The sequence below is a fragment of the Budorcas taxicolor genome, chromosome 1 (assembly GCF_023091745.1).
Source record: "Budorcas taxicolor isolate Tak-1 chromosome 1, Takin1.1, whole genome shotgun sequence".
In the NCBI taxonomy this organism is placed as follows: Eukaryota; Metazoa; Chordata; class Mammalia; order Artiodactyla; family Bovidae; genus Budorcas; species Budorcas taxicolor.
The window spans coordinates 154,692,734-154,713,331 of NC_068910.1; the positions used below are offsets into that span (position 1 = coordinate 154,692,734).

The following is a 20,598-nucleotide window of genomic DNA, read 5'->3' on the forward strand; positions in this document are numbered from 1 at the left end:
CTTAGGATCACAGGAAAGACATTTTGCAAGATTATTGTTATTGTTGAAAAATTATTGAATGTCAATTTCTATATCCATTTTATTTCTTGTAGTACCAAATATTTGAGTGGTAATAATATTTATTTTTTTCACTTTACCATTCCCATGGAGGCTTTAGATAAGAGCCTGATAATCAGTTGAGCTAAAATGAAAAAGATAGACAATGCCAAATGTTGTTGAGGATGTGGAACAACTGGAACACTCAGGTACTGTTGATAGGAGTGTAAACTGATATATTTTGAAAACCTGTTTCCTAATATCTCTAAAGCAGAATATAGGTATGCCCTGTGATTCAGCATTGTTGCTGTTGGGTATATGACACATTGAAATGAATACATATATTCATCAAAATATATACAGATGAATGTTCATAGCAGCCCTATCTATAATTGCTCTAAATTAGAAATATATCAAATGTCCTCAACAGTAGAATCAAAGGCTATTGTATATAAATATAGTGAAATACTAATGTAGCAATTAAAGTGAATGAAATGCAGCTGCATGTAACAACATGGATGCATCTCACACACACAACAATAGTGTTGAATGAAAGAATTCAGAACTAAATAAATGCATATTATATAATACCCTTTATCACTTCTCAGCCTTTTGGCTAAGATCAAGTGTAGTATATGATAACATATGTATAAATTTCAAACAGTAACAAAACAAATCTGTAGTGGTGGAAGCCATCATAATAAGCAGAGGGACATGAAAGGGGCATTTAGGGGGTTCAGTTCAGTTTAGTCGCTCAGTCGTGTCCGACTCTTTGCGACCCCATGAATCGCAGCACGCCAGGCCTCCCTGTCCATCACCAGCTCCCGGAGTTCACTCAGACTCATGTCCATCGAGTCAGTGATGCCATCCAGCCATCTCATCCTCTGTTGTCCCCTTCTCCTCCTGCCCCCAATCCCTCCCAGCATCAGAGTCTTTTCCAGTGAATCAACTCTTCACATGAGGTGGCCAAAGTAATGGAGTTTCAGCTTTAGCATCATTCCTTCCAAAGAAATCCCAGGGTTGATCTCCTTCAGAATGGACTGCTTGGATCTCCTTGCAGTCCAAGGGACTCTCAAGAGTCTTCTCCAACACCACAGTTCAAAAGCATCAATTCTTCGGCGTTCAGCCTCCTTCACAGTCCAACTCTCACATCCATACATGACCACAGGAAAAACCATAGCCTTGACTAGACGGACCTTAGTCAACAAAGTAATGTCTCTGCTTTTGAATATGCTATCTAGGTTGGTCATAACTTTTCTTCCAAGGAGTAAGCGTCTTTTAATTTCATGGCTGCAATCACCACCTGCAGTGATTTTGGAGCCTCAAAAAATAAAGTCTGACACTGTTTCCACTGTTTCCCCATCTATTTCCCATGAAGTGATGGGACCAGATGCCATGATCTTCGTTTTCTGAATGTTGAGCTTTAAGCCAACTTTTTCACTCTCCTCTTTCACTTTCATCAAGAGGCTCTTTAGTTCCTCTTCACTTTCTGCCATAAGGGTGGTGTCATCTGCATATCTGAGGTTCTTGATATTTCTCCCGGCAATCTAGATTCTGGCTTGTGCTTCTTCCAGCCCAGCATTTCTCATGATGTACTCTGCATAGAAGTTAAATAAGCAGGGTGACAATATACAGCCTTGACGTACACCTTTTCCTATTTGGAACCAGTCTGTTGTTCCATGTCCAGTTCTAACTGTTGCTTCCTGCCAGTGTTCTAGTCAATAAGTTGACTAAGGGTCTCCAGGTATGTTTAATTTGTTAGAAGGTTTTGAATTATAAAACTGCAATCTGTGTACTTTTTTTTTGGTTTATTATACATCATTAAAAAAAGTTTCAAGATGAAATAAAGCATCGAAATCATGATCCAGCAGTTAGTATCCAAATGGAAATTTTCTGTCTTGAATAAACATTTCAGAAGTCCATCATTCTTTTATTAAATGGGAAAACGTTGGCCTATGTTAATGAAGCCCAGGTTTTCTGAACCTTTAGGCTTCTGGTATATTGCTATTCTGTTGACCGACTTGCAAAACCCCTTGGATAGTCATGTTAAAACCAAGAAAACAGACCGAAAACAGAGTCACTTATGCTAAGCCCCACATCACCAAACTGGTACTTAATTTAATAACAGTTTCAGCTCTTCCAGAAATAGAGTCTTAAACCAATTAATCAGGAATCACCTGATTAGCACCAGTTAGGAAATATGCCTGCTAAACTCCTGCCATTCCCTGAAGGAAGATAACCTTGAAATAATCAACCTAGTTTTTTTTCCCTATTATAACTTCCTTGTTCCCATTCCCTTATGCCTATAAAAGTCTTTCATTTTGTAGTTCTTCAGAGTTCCTTTCTACATGCTAGATCATATGCTGCCCGATTCATGAATCATTGAATAAAGCTAGTAAGATCTTTAAAATTTACTCAGTTGAATTTTGCTTTTTAGCAGTAGTGATAAAGTTTCACCTCCCACAGCTCCAAAATATTAAAGAAGAGGAGATATGTATCATATTGGACTATCAAATAGTTTCTGATCTTTTTCACTCACCATTTTCTCAGAAAGACTTCAAACTGCTATACAAGTGATATACTACTCAGGCCATGTTAATAAAATGGCATAATTAGTGATAACATTTTAATATGAAAAGCCATTGAACTTTGTGTACGTTGTAAACTGATGTGTTTCCTTTGAGAATGTGTGGCTCAGTGGTAAAGAATCTGCCTGCCAATGCAGGAGAGGAGGGTTTGATCCATGAATCAGGAAGATCCCCTGGAGGAGGAAATTGCAACCCACTCCAGTATTCTTCCCTGGAGAATCCCATGGACAGAGAAACCCCATGGGCTACATTCCATAGGGTTACAAAAAGTCAAATGTGACTAAATACACACATACATTATTTACAGATTTTCTTTTTTAAAAATAAATTATTCCTAGTTAGAGAAATATATGTTGTTTTTTCCTGAGTTCAAATTTCTGTGTTTATGTTTTATGGATCGGTAGCAAACAAGAAAAAGTTTCATAAGACTGACCATTTGTAGACAAATTTATGATAACTTTATTACTTATTAGCTATAAAAAGAGAAAAAAAAGATAATAAATTGGTTACTTCTTTGTCAAGATTCAAAGAAGTACTTTCATTAGCCTTCTTGTAGGCATATGAGAAATGAAGCAGAAAACACTAATATAGAACAACTAGAAATAGTCTAAAATATAAAGTTCTGATAGGAACTTGGATTGCTTCTAACTATGGAAAGGTTTGAAAAGCAACTTCTGACAAAAAGGAAACAACAAAAAGAGAAGTTGGGGAGAACTATGAAAGTAGTAATATGAAAAATGATGATGCAGTCTTTGCAGTTTAGCTTGGTCTTTGAGATGCGCCATATTGCATAGTTTAATTTTGAAAGGTCATTTAAATAGAGTTAATTGCCTCTTTTAAGTTGGATAGCCAACAAGGTTTGTTCAAATGTTTTGTGTACTTTGGGCCTTAGAAGTAAAATGAATTTAACCCTTCTTAGAACTGTCCTAATAGATGAGAGTCATAAATATTTCAAAGTATTACAACACCAGATAGAATAAAAGTCTATCAACCTGACCAGATAAATATTGTCAAGGAATATAAGTTAGAAATACCTTGTTGTTGTTCTTTAGTTGCTAAGTTGTGTCTAACTCTTTTGCTACCCCATGGATGGTAGTAGCAGGCTGCAGTCCTGCTCCTCTGTCCATGGGATTTTCCAGGCAAGAATGCTGAAGGGGGTTGCCATTTCCTTCTCCAAAATATACCTAGCATTACAGTAATTTGTGAAGGGAGGAAGAGAGATAAAATTTACAGTTATGGGTTCAGATTTTTATAGCAAGTATTAGATGTACATAATATGCTGTGTATGTGTTAAGTCACTTTAGTTGTGTCTGACTCTTTGAGACCCTGTGGATTGTAGCCTGCCAGGCTCCTCTGCCCATGAGATTCTCCAGGCAAGAATACTGGTGTGGGCTGCCGTTTCCTCCTCCAGGGGTATACTTGACCAGGGATTGAACCCACGTCTCTTATGTCCCCTACATTGGCTGATGGGTTCTTTACCATTCATTAGTGCCACCTGAGAAGCCCAGTATTATGTTAGTATTACTTAAAGAAATTCTCTGTTCAATTTAAGTTAAATTGTTAGAACTATTATGTTGATTATCATTGTTTCAATGACATGACTTTTGACTGGAAGGTATAATACATGCTCAGCCCTGTCACTGGTTAGCAACACAGCAGTTTATGTATTTGCCTATATTAGGGACCATTAGGATGCCTAATGTACATTAAGTGAATTAAATGTATTCATAAAAATCCTGAGTGATAGCAATATGGAAATTTCCAAACTCAGTTTTAGGAAAATGTGGGCTGAATAGAGACTACTTTCCATTATCTGTGATAATGAGGATTTAGTGTTAGTAAGTAAATGTTAGTCGCTCAGTCATGCCCGACTCTTTGCAACCCCATGGACTGTAGCCCACCAGGCTCCTCTGTTCATGAGATTTTCCAGGCAAGAATACTGAAGTGGGTTGCCATTTCCTTCTCCAGGGGATCTTCCCAACCCAGGGATCAAACCTGGTTCTCCTGCACTGCAGATTAATTCTTTACCCACTGAGCTACAAGATTTGATACAATATAAAAATAAAATTCATGTTTTAGTCTCTGATTCCAGCCTCTTTACTAATAAATTTTTATTACAAGCACTAACAGGTGACAGATGTGGTTGACTTGTCTCCTTCCTCTTTCAATTCTCTAATGAGCAATTAAATAACATGAAGCAGAACAATCAAAAGGTCTGGAAAATTCACATGCCAGTTAATCTGTTTCTAAAAAATGAGGGTTAATGGCACTTAGCTCTGTAGTTAGTCACGAATTCCCCAAGCATCTTTCTCAGAATGACTTTGAAAAAGGGGACCCCAAGTGTTCCTAAGATGGAGGAGGAATAGGATGGGGAGACCACTTTCTCCCCCACAAATTCATCAAAAGAACATTTAAACGCTGAGTAAATTCCACAAAACAACTTCTGAATGCTGGCAGAGGACATCAGGCACCCAGAAAAGCAGCCCATTGTCTTCGAAAGGAGGTAGGAAAAAATACAAAAGACAAAAAAAGAGACAAAAGAGGTAGGGATGGAGCTCCATCCCTGGAAGGGAGTCTTAAAAAGAGAAGTTTCCAAACACCAGGAAACACTCACTGCCCAGTCTGTGGCGAGCTTTAGAAGCACAGAGGGCAACATAACAGGGAGGGAAAATAAATAAATAATTAAAACCCACAGATTACCAGCCCAACAGTAACTCCCCCCAGGGCAGAAGCAGCGCAGACCCCTGTACCTGCCACTAGTAAGCAGAGGCTGGGCAGGGAGGTGTGGGCTGCAGTGCTTAGAGTAAGGATCTGGCCTGAATGCCCCGAGGGCAATCTGAGCAAACAAACTTGGGCTAGCAAACCAGACTGTGGGATAGCTACTATGCAAAAAGCCCTAAGACACTGCCAGCATCCCCCCCCCCCCCCCCCCAACACAGAATAAAAGACTGGACAGAGATAGCCGGCTGTGGACCATCCCCCTCCGGTGACAGGCAGCCAGAGCCAGAAGGGGGCAATCGCAGTCCCAGAGAGACATTATCTACCAAACTGCAAGCAGGCTTCTTTGCTAACTAAGACTTCTTGGGGTTCTGGATGGTCAACATCTGCCTGAGAAGGTGTGCCGGTTATACACCCAGAAAGCCAAGCGGCAGGGACAGGGGAGGCGATAAGTTGCAGCAACTGTGCTCACCAAACAGCTCATCACCTGAGCTGCTCGTACCTGGGAAGGGCACAAAACGCAGGCCCGATGGAGTCTGTGCCTCTGAGGACTACCCGAGTACCTGAACCTGAGCGGCTTAGACCTGGGAGGTGCATGCAGCCCAGGGCTGGCCTCTGATGGTTCCCGGCGAAGCAACCTAGAGCCTGAGCAGTGTGGGCAGGGAGGGCACATGCGTCATGAGCCGGGGCAGGCCCAGTGTTGCTGAGACACTGTGAGCACAGCCAGTGTTATTTGTTTGCAGTGTCCCTCCCTCCCCACAGCGCTACTGAACAAGTGAACCTAAAAAAAGTGTCCACCACCACCCTCCTTGTGTTAGGACGGAAGTCAGACACTGAAGAGACCAGCAAACAGAAGAAGCTAAAACAGAGGGAACCACCGTGGAAGTGACAGGTGCAATAGATTAAAACCCTGTAGTTAGTACCAGCTACATAGGAAGGGGCATATAGATCTAGAGAAATATAAGCCGGACCAAGGAACTATCCGAAAATGAACTGACCCCACACTGCCCACAACAACACCAGAGAAAGTCCTAGATATATTTTTACTGTTTTTATGATCATTCTTTTTTTCTTTTAATTTTTTAAAATTTTAAGTCCTCTATTACTCCTTTAATTTTCATTTTTATAACCTACTATTACTTTGCAAAAAAAGACACTATTTTTTAAACAAACTTCATGTATATATATATCTTTAATATAATTTTTGTGACTTTGTTTTTTTCCTTCTTTTCTTTAATATTGTATTTTTGAAAATCCAACCTCTACTCTATATTTTTAATCTTTGCTTTTTGGTATTTGTTATCAATTTTGTACCTTTAAGAACCCAATCTCCAGTACCCACTTTAACTTGGGAGCAAGATTACTGGCTTGACTGCTCTCTCCCCCTTTGGACTCTCCTTTTTCTCCACCAGGTTGCCTCTGTCTCCTCCCTCCCCCTTCTCTTCTCTACCCAACTCTGTGAATCTCTGTGTGTTCCAGATGGTGCAGAACACTTAGGGAACTGATTACTGGCTGGATCTGTCTCTCTCCTTTTGATTCCCCCCTTTTATCCTCCTGGCCACCTCTGTCTCCTTCCTCCCTCTTCTCTTCTCTGTATAACTCTGTGAACATCTCTGAGTGGTCCAGACTGTGGAGTGCACATAAGGAAGTGATTACTGGCTAGCTTGCTCTCTCCTCTTTTGATTCCACCTCATCTCATTTGGGTCACCTCTAACTCCCTCCTCCCTCTTCACTTCTCCATGTAACTCTGTGAACCTCTCTGGGTGTCCCTCACTGTGGAGAAACTTTTCATCTTTAACCTAGATGTTTATCTACTGTGCTGTATAGAAGGAGAAGTCTTGAGACTACTGTAAAAATAAGACTGAAAACCAGAGGCAGGAGACTTAAGTCCAAATCCTGAGAACACCAGAGAACTTCTGACTCCAGGGAACATTAATTGACAGGAGCTCATCAAATGCCTCCATACCTACACTGAAACTAAGCACCACCCAAGGGCCAACAAGTTCCAGAGCAAGACATACCATGCAAATTCTCCAGCAACACAACAACACAGCCCTGAGCTTCAATATACAGGCTTCCCAAAGTTACTCCAAACCCATTGACATCTCATAACTCATTACTGGACACTTCATTGCACTCCAGAGAGAAGAAACCCAGCTCCACCCACCAGAACACTGACACAAGCTTCCCTAACCAGGAAACTTTGACAAGCCACCCGTACAACCCCACCCACAGTGAGGAAACTCCACAATAAAGAGAACTCCACAAACTGCCAGAATACAGAAAGGCCACCCCAAACTCAGAAATATAAACAAGATGAAGAGACAGAGGAATACCCAGCAGGTAAAGGAACAGGAGAAATGCCCACCAAACCAAACAAAAGAGGAAGAGATAGGGAATCTACCTGATAAAGAATTCCAAGTAATGATAGTGAAAATGATCCAAAATCTTGAAATCAAAAGGAAAAAGGGACACCCAATAATAGCATAATTTTCAGTAATGGTACCATTTGCCTGGTCTATAATTTACCAGTATCTTTTCAAGTATTTTCCTACTCAAGCATTACAATTCTAAGGGTCCACCAATATAGATTCTTTCTTTGGGTAGTAATCCTCTTTAGATTCTTTTTCCTTCCTCTTCCCTTCCTGCTTCTTTCCTTTCCTTCTTTCCATTTTTTCTTCCCTCTTTTCCTCTGCATAGTCATTGAGTGCTTGGTATGTAGCATACACTGCTGGGTATGGACATGCAAAGATGAATAAATATAAACATTTTGCTCTAATACTATCACAGTACTATGACTGTGAGTACTATCTTCACAGTCAGTCAGAAATGTATAGCTGGAAAGTAATGCATCTAGTTAAGAGAGAGATGCCTGGGTATTTGGGGAACATATAAGAAGGGCAGGTTAGGATTAGAGCTGGAAGATCATTCCAGGTGAAGAAGACAGCCAAAGCAAGAATAGATGCCTGAGATAGCAGAGTTTATAAGGGAAACAAGAAACAGCCCAATGTTTCTGGACTATGAAGTACAAAGTAAGGTTGGTGAGTGGTAAGATGAGAAATTGAGATGAGAGTATTATAATACATCCTAATGAAATTAGGGTTTTTCTTGAAGACTTCAGGGATTCCCTGAAGCTTTTAAAGCAAGGTAAGAACATGATCACCTTTGCATTTCAGAGCAGTACTAGCAGTATTGGAAACTGCAACCAAAACAAGAATGGTAGCTGGATTGAGGATATGAAGCTGATGTAGTAGGGCAGGTTCTGACAGACTGTGACATTGGGCCATGGAGTTAAAGGACTGGTACACTATAATGCATATTTAGGAGGCCAAATGAAAGATACTTGGTGACAGATTAAGCATGATGATGAGAAAGGGGCAAAGAATAATAGATATGTTTCTGTGCAGACTCTGATGTCACCAAGTGAGTTAAAATAAGAGGAGTTTAAGGATAATATGATCTGAAGTGCTGCTTATAAGTTGCATTTAGGATAAACTAGTGAAAAACAGAGAAGAAACTGTATACGTCTGTACTTTTAGGGAGATATTTGTGCAGAAAATATACGTTTGGGAAGAGGGAATGTTTTCAGGTGAAATGATGTGAGTGGATGAAATTTCCCAGGGACTGGAAAAGGATAGCAATGTTCAGGAATCTCCTAAATACCAGCACTTTGAGGGTAGACGGAAGAAAAGTTACACAAGGAAAAGAGAAAGTAGGCACAGAGGAGGCAGAAAAGTACACTTAGGCACTAGTTACTTTGAAAAAAACTTTTAATTTTATATTGGAGCATAGTTGATTAACAATGTTGTGATAGTTTCAGGTGGACAGCAGAGATTCAGTTATACACACACATATCATTTCTATACATATATCTATTTTTCTCAAATTATTTCCCCATGTAGATTGTTACGTAGTATTGAGAGTTTCCTGTGCTATATAGTAGGTCCTTGTTGGCAGGCAGTAGTAGTTTGAAGAGATTTGGACATAAAGAGAATGGAGAACTTAATGCTTACTGCAATCAGGTATTGCAGGAAGTTCTATTGGTCATTTTATAGGGGATGCTTGGTTGGGACCAAGGACCATGAGCAAGTTGGATTTTGCTTTAATGACCCAAAGAAGTTCTAGAAGAAGAAGTAAAGACAAGACCAGGACATACCAAACCCAAACAAAGCATTTTATTTCTAGGTGGAGTATTGGTTCCATCCTGCAGTGTAGGATTCTAATTTAGGAGCTTGTCCATACTAAGAGCCTTGAATACTCATTCCTTCAGAATAGGCTGCTCCAAGGCAGGGTTTAAAATTTTTGTTTGTTTGTTTTCTTTTGAGTCTTACACCCAGTTTCATCCTACTGTGTTTTATCATTCGGGTAATGAAGAAATGTGCATCCGAGGAAAATCAAGTCAAGGTGAGAAATATTTTGAGTTCTCCCTCAGGCCCAGGCTTCCTGTGTCTCCCTCCAAGTCTTCTAGATGAGTAGAAGTCTTCTAGTCTAGTCTTCTAGACTTTGTAAACTCTGAACACTGTTTGAAAGAGAATTCAAACTAAATCCGATGCCTGAGAGAAAGAAGGCAAGATCCACCACGGTGCATCATGATGTAAATTCTGTGCTCAAAGAAATCCACTGGACTTAGGTGCACTGAGCCAGTAGTATCCCCCATGGAATGATATCTTTACAGTAAGAAAACCTGTGATGTATATTCATTGAAATTTGTAATTACTGGACTGTCACAGAATTTTAAAAAAATTAAATTTTAGACCAATTTTAACATTGTAGAATTATTGTGAAGATAATATAGAAAGTTTGGTAACTAAAATCCATGCTTTAGTCACGTTTATTCTGTTTTCCCTTACTGTTCCTTTCCTGCTTCAGGATCCCACCCATGATACCATGTTACACTTTGTGATCAAGAATCCTTAATCCGTCTTCACTATGACAGTTATTCACAATTTCCTCTCTTCTGCTCATCTGGAGAGTTCAAGGAGTTAAGGTCTTTTGTAGAATGTCCCACAGTTGAGATTTGTCTGAGATTTTTCTTCCAGTTAGACAGGGGTAATATATTTTTGTGAAAAAACCACAGATATAAAGTATCATTCTCATATATCACATCAATAAAACTTAGCATTGTTGATGTTGAGTTCAGATGCTCAGTTGTGTCAGACTCTTTGCGACACTATGGACTGCATCACGCCAGGCTTCCCTGTCATTCACCAACTCCTGGAGCTTTCTCAAACTCATGTCCATTGAGTTAGTGATGCCATCCAACTATCTCATACTCTGCCATCCCCTTCTCCTTCTCCCTTCAATCCTTCCCACAATCAGGGTTTTATCCAGTGAGTCAGTTCTTTGCATCAGGTAGCCAAAGTATTGAAGTTTCAGCTTCAGCATCAGTCTGTCCATTGAATATTCAGGACTGATTTCCTTTAGGACTGACTGGTTGGATCTCCTTGCAGTCTAAAGGACTCTCAAGAGTCTTCTCCAACACCACAGTTCAAAAGCACCAATTCTTTAATGCTCAGCTTCCTTTTTAGTCCAACTCTCACATCCATACATGACTACTGGAAAAACCATAGCTTTGACTAGATGGACATTTGTTGGCAAAGTAACATCTCTGCTTTTTAGTATGCTGTCTAGGTTGGTCATAGCTTTTCTTCCAAGGAGCAAGCGTCTTTTAATTTCATGGCTGCAGTCACCATCTGCAGTGATTTTGGAGCCCCCAAAAGTAAAGTCTGTCATTGTTTCCATTGTTTCTCCATCTTTTTGCCATGAAGTGATGGGACCAGGTGCCATGATCTTAGTTTTCTGAATGTTGAGTTTTAAGCCGACTCTTTCACTCTTCTCTTTCACTTTCATCAAGAAGTTCTTTAGTTCTTCACCTTGTGCCAAAAGGGTGGTGTCATCTGAGTATCTAATGTTATTGATATTTCTCTTGGCAATCTTGATTCCAGCTTGTGCTTCATTCAACCCTGCATTTCACATGATGTACTCTGCATAGAAGTTAAATAAGCAGGGTGACAATATACAGCTTGACATACTCCTTTCCCGATTTGGAACCAGTCTGCTGTTCTATGTCCAGTTCTAAGTGCTGCTTCTTGACCTGCATACAGATTTCTCAGAAGACAGGTAAAGTGAAAGTCAAAGTCTTTCAGTCATGTCTGACTCATTGCGACCCATGGACTCTACAGTCCATGAAATTCTCAAGGCCAGAACACTGGAGTGGCTAACCTTACCCTTCTCAACCCAGGAATTGAACCCAGGTCTCCCTCATTGCAGGTGGATTCTTTACCAGCTGAGCCACCAGGGAAGTCTGAAGGCAGGTAAGGTGGTCTGGTATTCCCATCACTTGAATTTTCCACAGTTTGTTGTGATACACACTGTCAAAGTCTTTGGCATAGTTAATAAAGCAGAAATAGATGTTTTTCTGGAACTCTCTTGCTTTTTCGATGATCCAGTGGACGTTGGCAATTTGCTGGTTCCTCTGCCTTTTCTTAACATTATTGCTGTTAACCTTGACAAACACAACTTGCAGTAATGTTTGTCAAGTTTTTCTACTGTAAAGTCACTCCCTTTCTCTCTTTTCATACTGTACTCTTTGGAAAAATGTCACTGTGTGCAGCCCATTCTTAAGATATAGGGATTTATTCTTCATCTCCTTCAGGTGGAATGTCTATATATATTATTTGGAATTCTTCTGTCCAGAATTTCTTTCTTTCTTTCTTTTTCTGTCTCATGTCATTAATTTACATCAGTTTGAATTCATGAACATTTTTTTATATTTTGGGTTATAATCCAATACTTTAATTTTTTGCTCAAATTGTTCCAGCTTTGGCCATTAGGAGCTCTTTCAGCATCCATCTGATACACTCCCATCATTGTGTTTCTTTGAGCGCTTCCTTACTTTCTGACACTTCAAGATGCTCTAAGCTCATCATGTAAGATTTAGGCAGGAAATATACAACCAACATTTCTGTAAGGAACTTTGGGTCTTATTATTGGAGAATGGTATTATAAACCAAAATTTGGGTGCTAAATTTGTTCCCTGTTGTTGGACTCTCATTGCTTTTAGCTTCTTTCAGCTAACAGAACAAGAAAGCTATTTCTATATGGAACCATCTTTATTTATATTAAGCTGAACATCATTTTAGTGATGTCTCCTATTCTAATTCATTACCATATAGAACATTTCAGCTTCCCCCTTTTGCCTATTTGTAACCTCCCACTCTCTCATCCATCTAGCATCCATTTATTGTTCAGTCTCAGTATAATATTACAACAGTCATTTTGGAATTGTTAAGCTGTATCTCCACAGGAAATAACTTTATCAACTGGAGTACAATGTCAACCACAGTTCCTTTTGCCTTTCTTCTTTCTGAAGCTACTTAGGTCAGCACTTTATTTTTCTACCTCCTTCATTGAAGCTGTCTCTATCTTGATCTCCTAAATGAATTTTTAAAAAAATTGAATAAAATTCACTCTTTGTGCTGTAAAGTTCTCTGGATTTGACAGATGCTCAGTGTCTCATATTATACAATATGATATCATACCACTCAAAAAATAATTTTACCACTCTAAAAAATCCTCTATGCTTTACCTGTTTAACCCCCTCCTCCCAGCACCACTAAACACCTGGCAAATGCTGTTCAGTTTACTGTCTCTGTAGTATTGTTTTTCCAGAATGTTCTAAAATTTGGATGATACTGTACAGCTGACCCTTGGACAACATGGGTTTGAACTGCATATGTCTACACATACACCTATTTCACTCTTTAGTAAATATACAGTCTAGACTTTGTATCTGCAAATCGAACCAATCTGTATTTGGTTGAATCTGAGGATGTGAAACCAGAAGATATGAAACATTTTTTTCATGGATCATGCTAATGGTATTTCATTTAATTTCTCATCACCAAACCCCAGGTCATGTAGATTTTTATGTTATGTTTTCTTCAAGAAAATTGATAGCTTTGAACTTTACATTTAGGTACATGATACATTCAGAGCTCATTTTTGTGAAAGGTCAGTGTCTGGATTCATTTTTTGGCTTGTGAACGATCAGTTGTTTTAGCACCATCTTTTACTATTTTTCCCTTGAATTCTTCACTTACTTCTTTGTTTAAAAAAAATCACCTGACTAGGTTTGTATGGGTCTATTTCAGGGTTCTCTATTCTGCTCCATTGAACTGTGCCTATTCTGTGGCCAAGATCATGCTATCTTAATTGCAGCAAACTTATGTAAGCCTTAAAATTTGATAGTGTGAGTTTTGTTTCTAGGTTTGTCCTTCCTCTTCAGTATTGTGTTGGCTTTTCTAGGTTTTTTGCTTTTCCATATAAAGTTTAAAATCAGTTTGTTGATTTCTACAAAATAGCTTGCCAGGATTTTGTATTTTAAATATACAGACCAAGTTAGACTGGACTGCCATCTTTTAAGACTGGGTCTTCAAATCTATAAACATTGAATGTCTTTCCATTTATATATTTACTGTTATAGAAGTAGTTCTTATAATATTTTGTTAAACTTATACCTAACTTTAATTATCTTGGTGCTATTGTAAATGCTATTGTTATTTTAAATTATAATTATGCTTTGCTGGTTGTGGTAAGCATAATGATGGCTTTCCAAAGACACCCATGTTCTGATTTTCACTTCAGACTTGTGAGTATTTAACCTTACATTACACAGTTGACTTTGAAGATGTACTAAAGCTAAGAATCTTGAGATTTGGAAATTATCCTGGATTAGTTGACAGGCCCAATGTAATCATTAAGATACTTTGATTCAAATGTTATTTAGATGTTGTTTAATCTCCATGTATTTTGTGATTTTCCAGTATATAAGTGCTATTGATAGTTACTGTTTATATTATATAGTTTAATTCCTTTTTGGTCTGAGATCAGTGGTTGTATGATTTCTTTCTTTTTGTTTTATGGCCCAGAATGTGGCTTAACTTGGTGAATGTTTCATGTGAGCTTGAGAAGAATGTATGTTCTTCTGTTAATGAATGAAGTACTCTATCAATGTCCATTATATTCAGTTGAAATTGTTGTTGTTGTTGAGTTCAACTGTGCCCTTGCTCTGTGCCACTGGAGTGGTGGCTGCACAGCTGGAGTGGCGGCTGCATGGTGCTGGAACAACTGTGCGATACCCAATGTCCAAGGGCAAAGGAAAAGCCCCAGAAAGATGGTGGGGTGTGTGTGTGTGTGAAATTGAGTTTAGAATCAAACCCCATACCCGCCAGAGATGCTCAGAGGGCTCAAACATACCTTGTGCACACCAGGAACCAGAGACCCCACAGAGACTGAGACAGCACTGTGTTTGGGTGCCTCCTGAAGAGGTACAGGTCAGCAGTGGACTGCTGCAGGGGCGGGGCTCTGGATGCAGTAGACCTGGATATGGCATAAGCCCTCTTGGAGGAGGTTGCCATTAACCCACCACAGAGCCCCCAGAACTGGGAATACGGACTCTTGGAGGGCACAAACAGAAACTTGTGTGCACCAGGACCCAGTTGAAAGGAGCAGTGACCCTGCAAGAGACTGACCCAGACTTGCCCGTGAGTGTCCAGGAGTCTCTGGCAGAGGTGTGGATCGGCAGTGACCTGCTGCAGGGTTGGGGGCATTGAATTATCAATGCCTCCATGGGACATTTTGAAGGTGACCATCATCATTATCTTTATTACCTCCAGCATAGTTTGGCCTCAGGTCAAATAACAGGGAAGGAATACAGCCCCACCCTTAAATACAAAATTGGATTAAAGATTTACTGAGGATGGCCCCGCCCATCAGAACAAGACCCAGTTTCCTCCTCAGTTAGTCTCTCCTATCAGGAAGCCTCCTTAAGCCTCTTATACATCTCCATCAGAGGGCAGATAGAATGAAAACCAGAATTACAGAAAACTAACCAATCTAATCATATGGACCACAGCCTTGTCTAACTCAATGAAACTATGAGCCATGCCATGTAGGGCCACCCAAGACAGATGGGTCATGGTGGAGACTTCCAACAAAATGTGATCCACTGGAGAAGGGAATGGCAAACCACTTCAGTATTCTTGCCTTGAGAATCCCATGAACAGCATCAGTTCAGTTGCTCAGTCGTGTCTGACTCTTTGCGACCCCATGAATCACAGCACGCCAGGCCTCCCTGTTGATCATCATCTCCCGGAGTTCACTCAGACTCACGTCCATCGAGTCCATGATGCCATCCAGCCATCTCATCCTCAGTTGTCCCCTTCTCCTCCTGCCCCCAATCTCTCCCAGCATCAGAGTCTTTTCCAATGAGTCAACTCTTCGCATGAGGTGGCCAAAGTACTGGAGCTTCAGCTTTAGCATCATTCCTTCCAAAGAAATCCCAGGGTTGATCTCCTTCAGAATGGACTGGTTGGATCTCCTTGCAGTCCAAGGGACTTGTGAGAGTCTTCTCCAACACCACAGTTCAAACGCATCAATTCTTCGGCGTTCAGCCTCCTTCACAGTCCAACTCTCACATCCATACATGACCACAGGAAAAACCATAGCCTTGACTAGATGGACCTTTGTCGACAAAGTAATGTCTCTGCTTTTGAACATACTATCTAGGTTGGTCATAACTTTTCTTCCAAGGAGTAAGCGTCTTTTAATTTCATGGGTGCAGTCACCATCTGCAGTGATTTTGGAGCCCCCCAAAATAAAGTCTGACACTGTTTGCACTGTTTCCCCATCTATTTCCCATGAAGTGATGGGACCAGATACCATGATCTTCATTTTCTGAATGTTGAGCTTTAAGCCAACTTTTTCACTCTCCTCTTTCACTTTCATCAAGAGGCTTTTAAGTTCCTCTTCACTTTCTGCCATAAGGGTGGTGTCATCTGCATATCTGACGTTATTGATATTTCTCCTGGCAATCTTGATTCCAGCTTGTGTTTCCTCCAGTCCAGCGTTTCTCATGATGTACTCTGCATAGAAGTTAAATAAGCAGGGTGACAATATACAGCCTTGATGTACTCCTTTTCCGATTTGGAACCAGTCTGTTGTTCCATGTCCAGTTCTAACTGTTGCTTCCTGACCTGCATACAGATTTCTCAAGAGGCAGGTCAGGTGGTCTGGTATTCCCATCTCTTTCAGAATTTTCCACAGTTTGTTGTGATCCACACAGTCAAAGGCTTTGGCATGGTCAGTAAAGCAGAAATAGATGTTTTTCTGGAAGTCTCTTGCGTTTTTGATGACCCAACGAATGTTGGCAATTTGATCTCTGGTTCCTCTGCCTTTTCTAAAACCAGCTTGAACATCAGGGAGTTCACAGTTCATGTATTGCTGAAGCCTGACTTGGAGAATTTTGAGCATTACTTTACTAGCATGTGAGATGAGTGCAATTGTGTGGTAGTTTGAGCATTCTTTGGCAATGCCTTTCTTTGGGATTGGAATGAAAACTGACCTTTTCCTGTCCTGTGGCCACTGCTGAGTTTTCCAAATTTGCAGGCATATTGAGTGCAGCACTTTCACAACATCATCTTTCAGGACTTGAAAACAGCTCAACTGGAACTCCATCACCTCCACTAGCTTTGTTCATAGTGATGCTTTCTAAGGCCCACTTGACTTCACTTTCCAAGATGTCTATGAAAAGAAGAGAAGTGAAAAGCAAAGGAGAAAAGGAAAGATATAAGCATCTGAATGCAGAGTTCCAAAGAATAGCAAGAAGAAATAAGAAAGCTTTCTTCAGCAATCAATGCAAAGAAATAGAGGAAAAGAACAGAATGGGAAACACTAGAGATCTCTTCAAGAAAATTAGAGATACCAAGGGAACATTTCATGCAAAGATGGGCTCGATAAAGGACAGAAATGGTATGGACCTAACAGAAGCAGAAGATATTAATGAGAGGTGGCAAGAATACACAGAAGAACTGTACAGAAAAGATCTTCACGACCCAGTTAATCATGATGATGTGATCACTAATCTAGAGCCAGACATCTTGGAAAGTGAAGTCAAGTGGGCCTTAGAAAGCATCACTACGAACAAAGCTAGTGGAGGTGATGGAGTTCCAGTTGAGCTGTTTTCCATTCCTGAAAGATGATGCTGTGAAAGTGCTGCACTCAATATGCCAGCAAATTTGGAAAACTCAATGAACAGCATGAAAAGGCAAAAAGATAGGACACTGAAAGATGAACTCTCTAGGTCAGTAAGTGCCCAGTATGCTACTGGAGATCAGTGGAGAACTAACTCCAGAAAGAATGAAGGGATGAAGCCAAAGCAAAAATAATACACAGTTGTGAATGTGACTGGTGATGGAAGTAAAGTCTGATGCTGTAAAGAGCAATATTGCATAGGAACCTGGAATGTTAGGTCCATGAATCAAGGCAAATTGAAAGTGGTCAAACAGGAGATGGCAAGAGTGAATGTCGACATTTTAGGAATCAGTGAACTGAAATGGACTGGAATGGGTGAATTTAACTCAGATAACCATTATATCTACTATTGTGGGCAAGAATCCCTTAGAAGAAAGGGAGTACCCATCATAGTCAACAAAAGAGTCCAAAATGCAGTACCTGGATGCCATCTCAAAAACAACAGAATGATCTCTGTTCGTTTCCAAGGCAAACCATTCAAGATCATGGTAATCCAAGTCTATGCTCCAACACATAATGCTGAAGAAGTTGAAGTTGAATGGTTCTGAGAAGACCTACAAGACCTTTTAGAACTAATACCCAAGAAAGATGTCCTTTTCATTATAGGGGACTGGCTCGCAAAAGTAGGAAGTCAAGAAATACCTGGAGTTACAGGCAAATTTGGCCTTGGAGTACAAAACAAAGCAGGGCAAAGGCTAACAGAATTTTGCCAAGAGAATGCACTGGTCATAGCACACACCCACTTCCAACAAAACAACATAAGAGAAGACTCTAAACATGGACATCACCAGATGATCAACACCAAAATCAGATTGATTATATTCTTTGCAGCCAAAGATAGAGAAGCTCTATAGAGTCAGCAAAAACAAGACCGGGAGCTGACTGTGGCTCAGATCTTGAACTCCTTATTGCCAAATTCAGACTGAAATTGAAGAAAGTAGGGAAAGCCACTAGACCATTCAGGTATGACCTAAATCAAATTCCTTATGATTAAAAAGTGAAAGTGAGAAATAGATTCAAGGGATTAGATCTGATAGACAGAGTGCCTAAAGAACTATGGATGGAGGCTCGAGATATTATACAGGAGGCAGTGATCAAGACCATCCCCAAGAAAAAGAAATGCAAAAAGGCAAAATGGTTGCCTGAGGAGGCCTTACAAACAGCTATGAAAAATAAGAGAAGTAAAGGCAAAGGAGGAAAGGAAAGATAGCCCATTTGAATACAGAATTCCAAAGAATATTGAGGAGAGATAAGAAAGCATTCCTTAGCAATCAGTGCAAAGAAATAGAGGAAAATAATAAAATGGGAAAGACTAGAGATCTCTTCAAGAAAATTAGAGATACCAAGGGAAAATTTCATGCAAAGATGGGCTCAATAAAGGACAGAAATAGTATGGACTTAACAGAGGCAGAAGATATTAAGAAGAGTTGGCAAGAATACACAGAAGAACTGTACAAAAAAAGATCTTCACAACCCAGATAATCATGATGGTGTTATCACTCACCTAGAGCCAGACTTCTTGGAATGTGAAGTCAAGTGGGCCTTAGGAAGCATCATTATGAACAAAGCTAGTGGAGGTGATGGAATTCCAGTTGAGTTATTTCAAATCCTAAAAGATGATGCTGTGAAAGTGCTGGACTCAATATGCCAGCAAATTTGGAAAACTCAGCAGTGGCCACAGGACTGGAAAAGGTCAGTTTTCATTCCAATCCCAAAGAAAGGCAATGCCAAAGAATGTTCAAACTACTGCACAATTGCACTCTTCTTACACGCTAGTAAAGTAATGCTCAAAATTCTTCAAGCCAGGCTTCAACAGTACATGAACCATGAACTTCCAGATGTTCAAGCTGGTTTTAGAAAAGGCAGAGGAACCAGAGATCAAATTGCCAACATTCGTTGGGTCATCAAAAAGGCAAAAGAATTCCAGAAAAACATCTACTTCTGCTTTATTGACTATGCCAAAGCCTTTGATTGTGTGGATCACAGCAGACTGTGGAGAATTCTTCAAGAGATGGGAATACCAGACCATCTGACCTGCCTTCTGAGAAATCTGAATGCAGGTCAAGAAGCAGCATGGAACAAGCTGGACATGGGACATACTTTACAAGGAACAACAGACTGGTTCCAAATTGGGAAAGGAGTACATAAAGGCTGTATATTGTCACCCTGCTTATTTAACTTATATGCAGAGTACATCATGAGAAATGCTGGGCTGGGTGAAGCACATTCTGGAATCAAGATCGCTGGGAGAAATATCAATAACCTCAGATATGCAGATGATACCACTCTTAAGGTAGAAAGCCAAGAAGAACTAAAGAGCCTCTTGATGAAAGTAAAAGAGGAGAGTGAAAAAGTTGGCTTAAAACTCAACGTTCAGAAAACTAACATCATGGCATCCGGTTCCATCACTTCATGGCAAATAGATGAGGAAACAGTGGAAACAGTGATAGACTTTATTTTTGGGGGCTCCAAAATCACTGCAGATGGTGACTGCAGCCGTGAAATTAAAAGGCACTTGTTCCTTGGAAGAAAAGCTATGACCAACATAGACAGCATATTAAAAAGCAGAAGCATTACTTTGCCAACAAAAGTCTCTCTAGTTAAAGCTATACTACTTTATATACTACTGTTTTTTCTAGTGGTCATGTATGGCTGTGAGAGTTGGACTATAAAGCAAGCTGAGCATTGAAGAATTGATGCTTTTGAACAGTGCTGTTGGAGAAGATTCTTGAGAGTCCCTTGGACTGCAAGGAGATCCAACCAATCAATCCTAAAGGAAATCAGTCCTGAATATTCATTGGAAGGTCTGATGCTGAGGCTGAAACTCCAATACTTTGGCCACCTGATGCGAAGCACTGACTCATTTGAAAAGACCCTGTTGCTGGGAAAGATTGAACGCAGGAGGAGAAGGGGACAAGAGAGGATGAGATGGTTGGATGGTATCATTGGCTCAAGGGACATGAGTTTGTGTAAACTCTGAGAGGTGGTGAACGGACGTGGAGGCCTAGTGTCCTGCAGTCCACTGGGTCTCAAAGAGTTGGACACGACTTAGTGACTGAACTGAACTGATGCCCTTACTTACTTTTTGCCTTCTGGATCTATTTCCAATAGAGGGGTATTGAAGTTTCCAGTTATGATAGTGGGTTTATCTATATCTCCTTGC

The 20,598-nt window shown here is 40.1% G+C and overlaps 1 pseudogene; it reads left to right on the forward strand.

Annotated features, from left to right (window-relative positions):
• The first annotated feature begins 632 nt into the window (after positions 1-632).
• On the forward strand, positions 633-713 carry LOC128058596 (uncharacterized; annotated as a pseudogene).
• Positions 714-20,598: the final 19,885 nt, after the last annotated feature.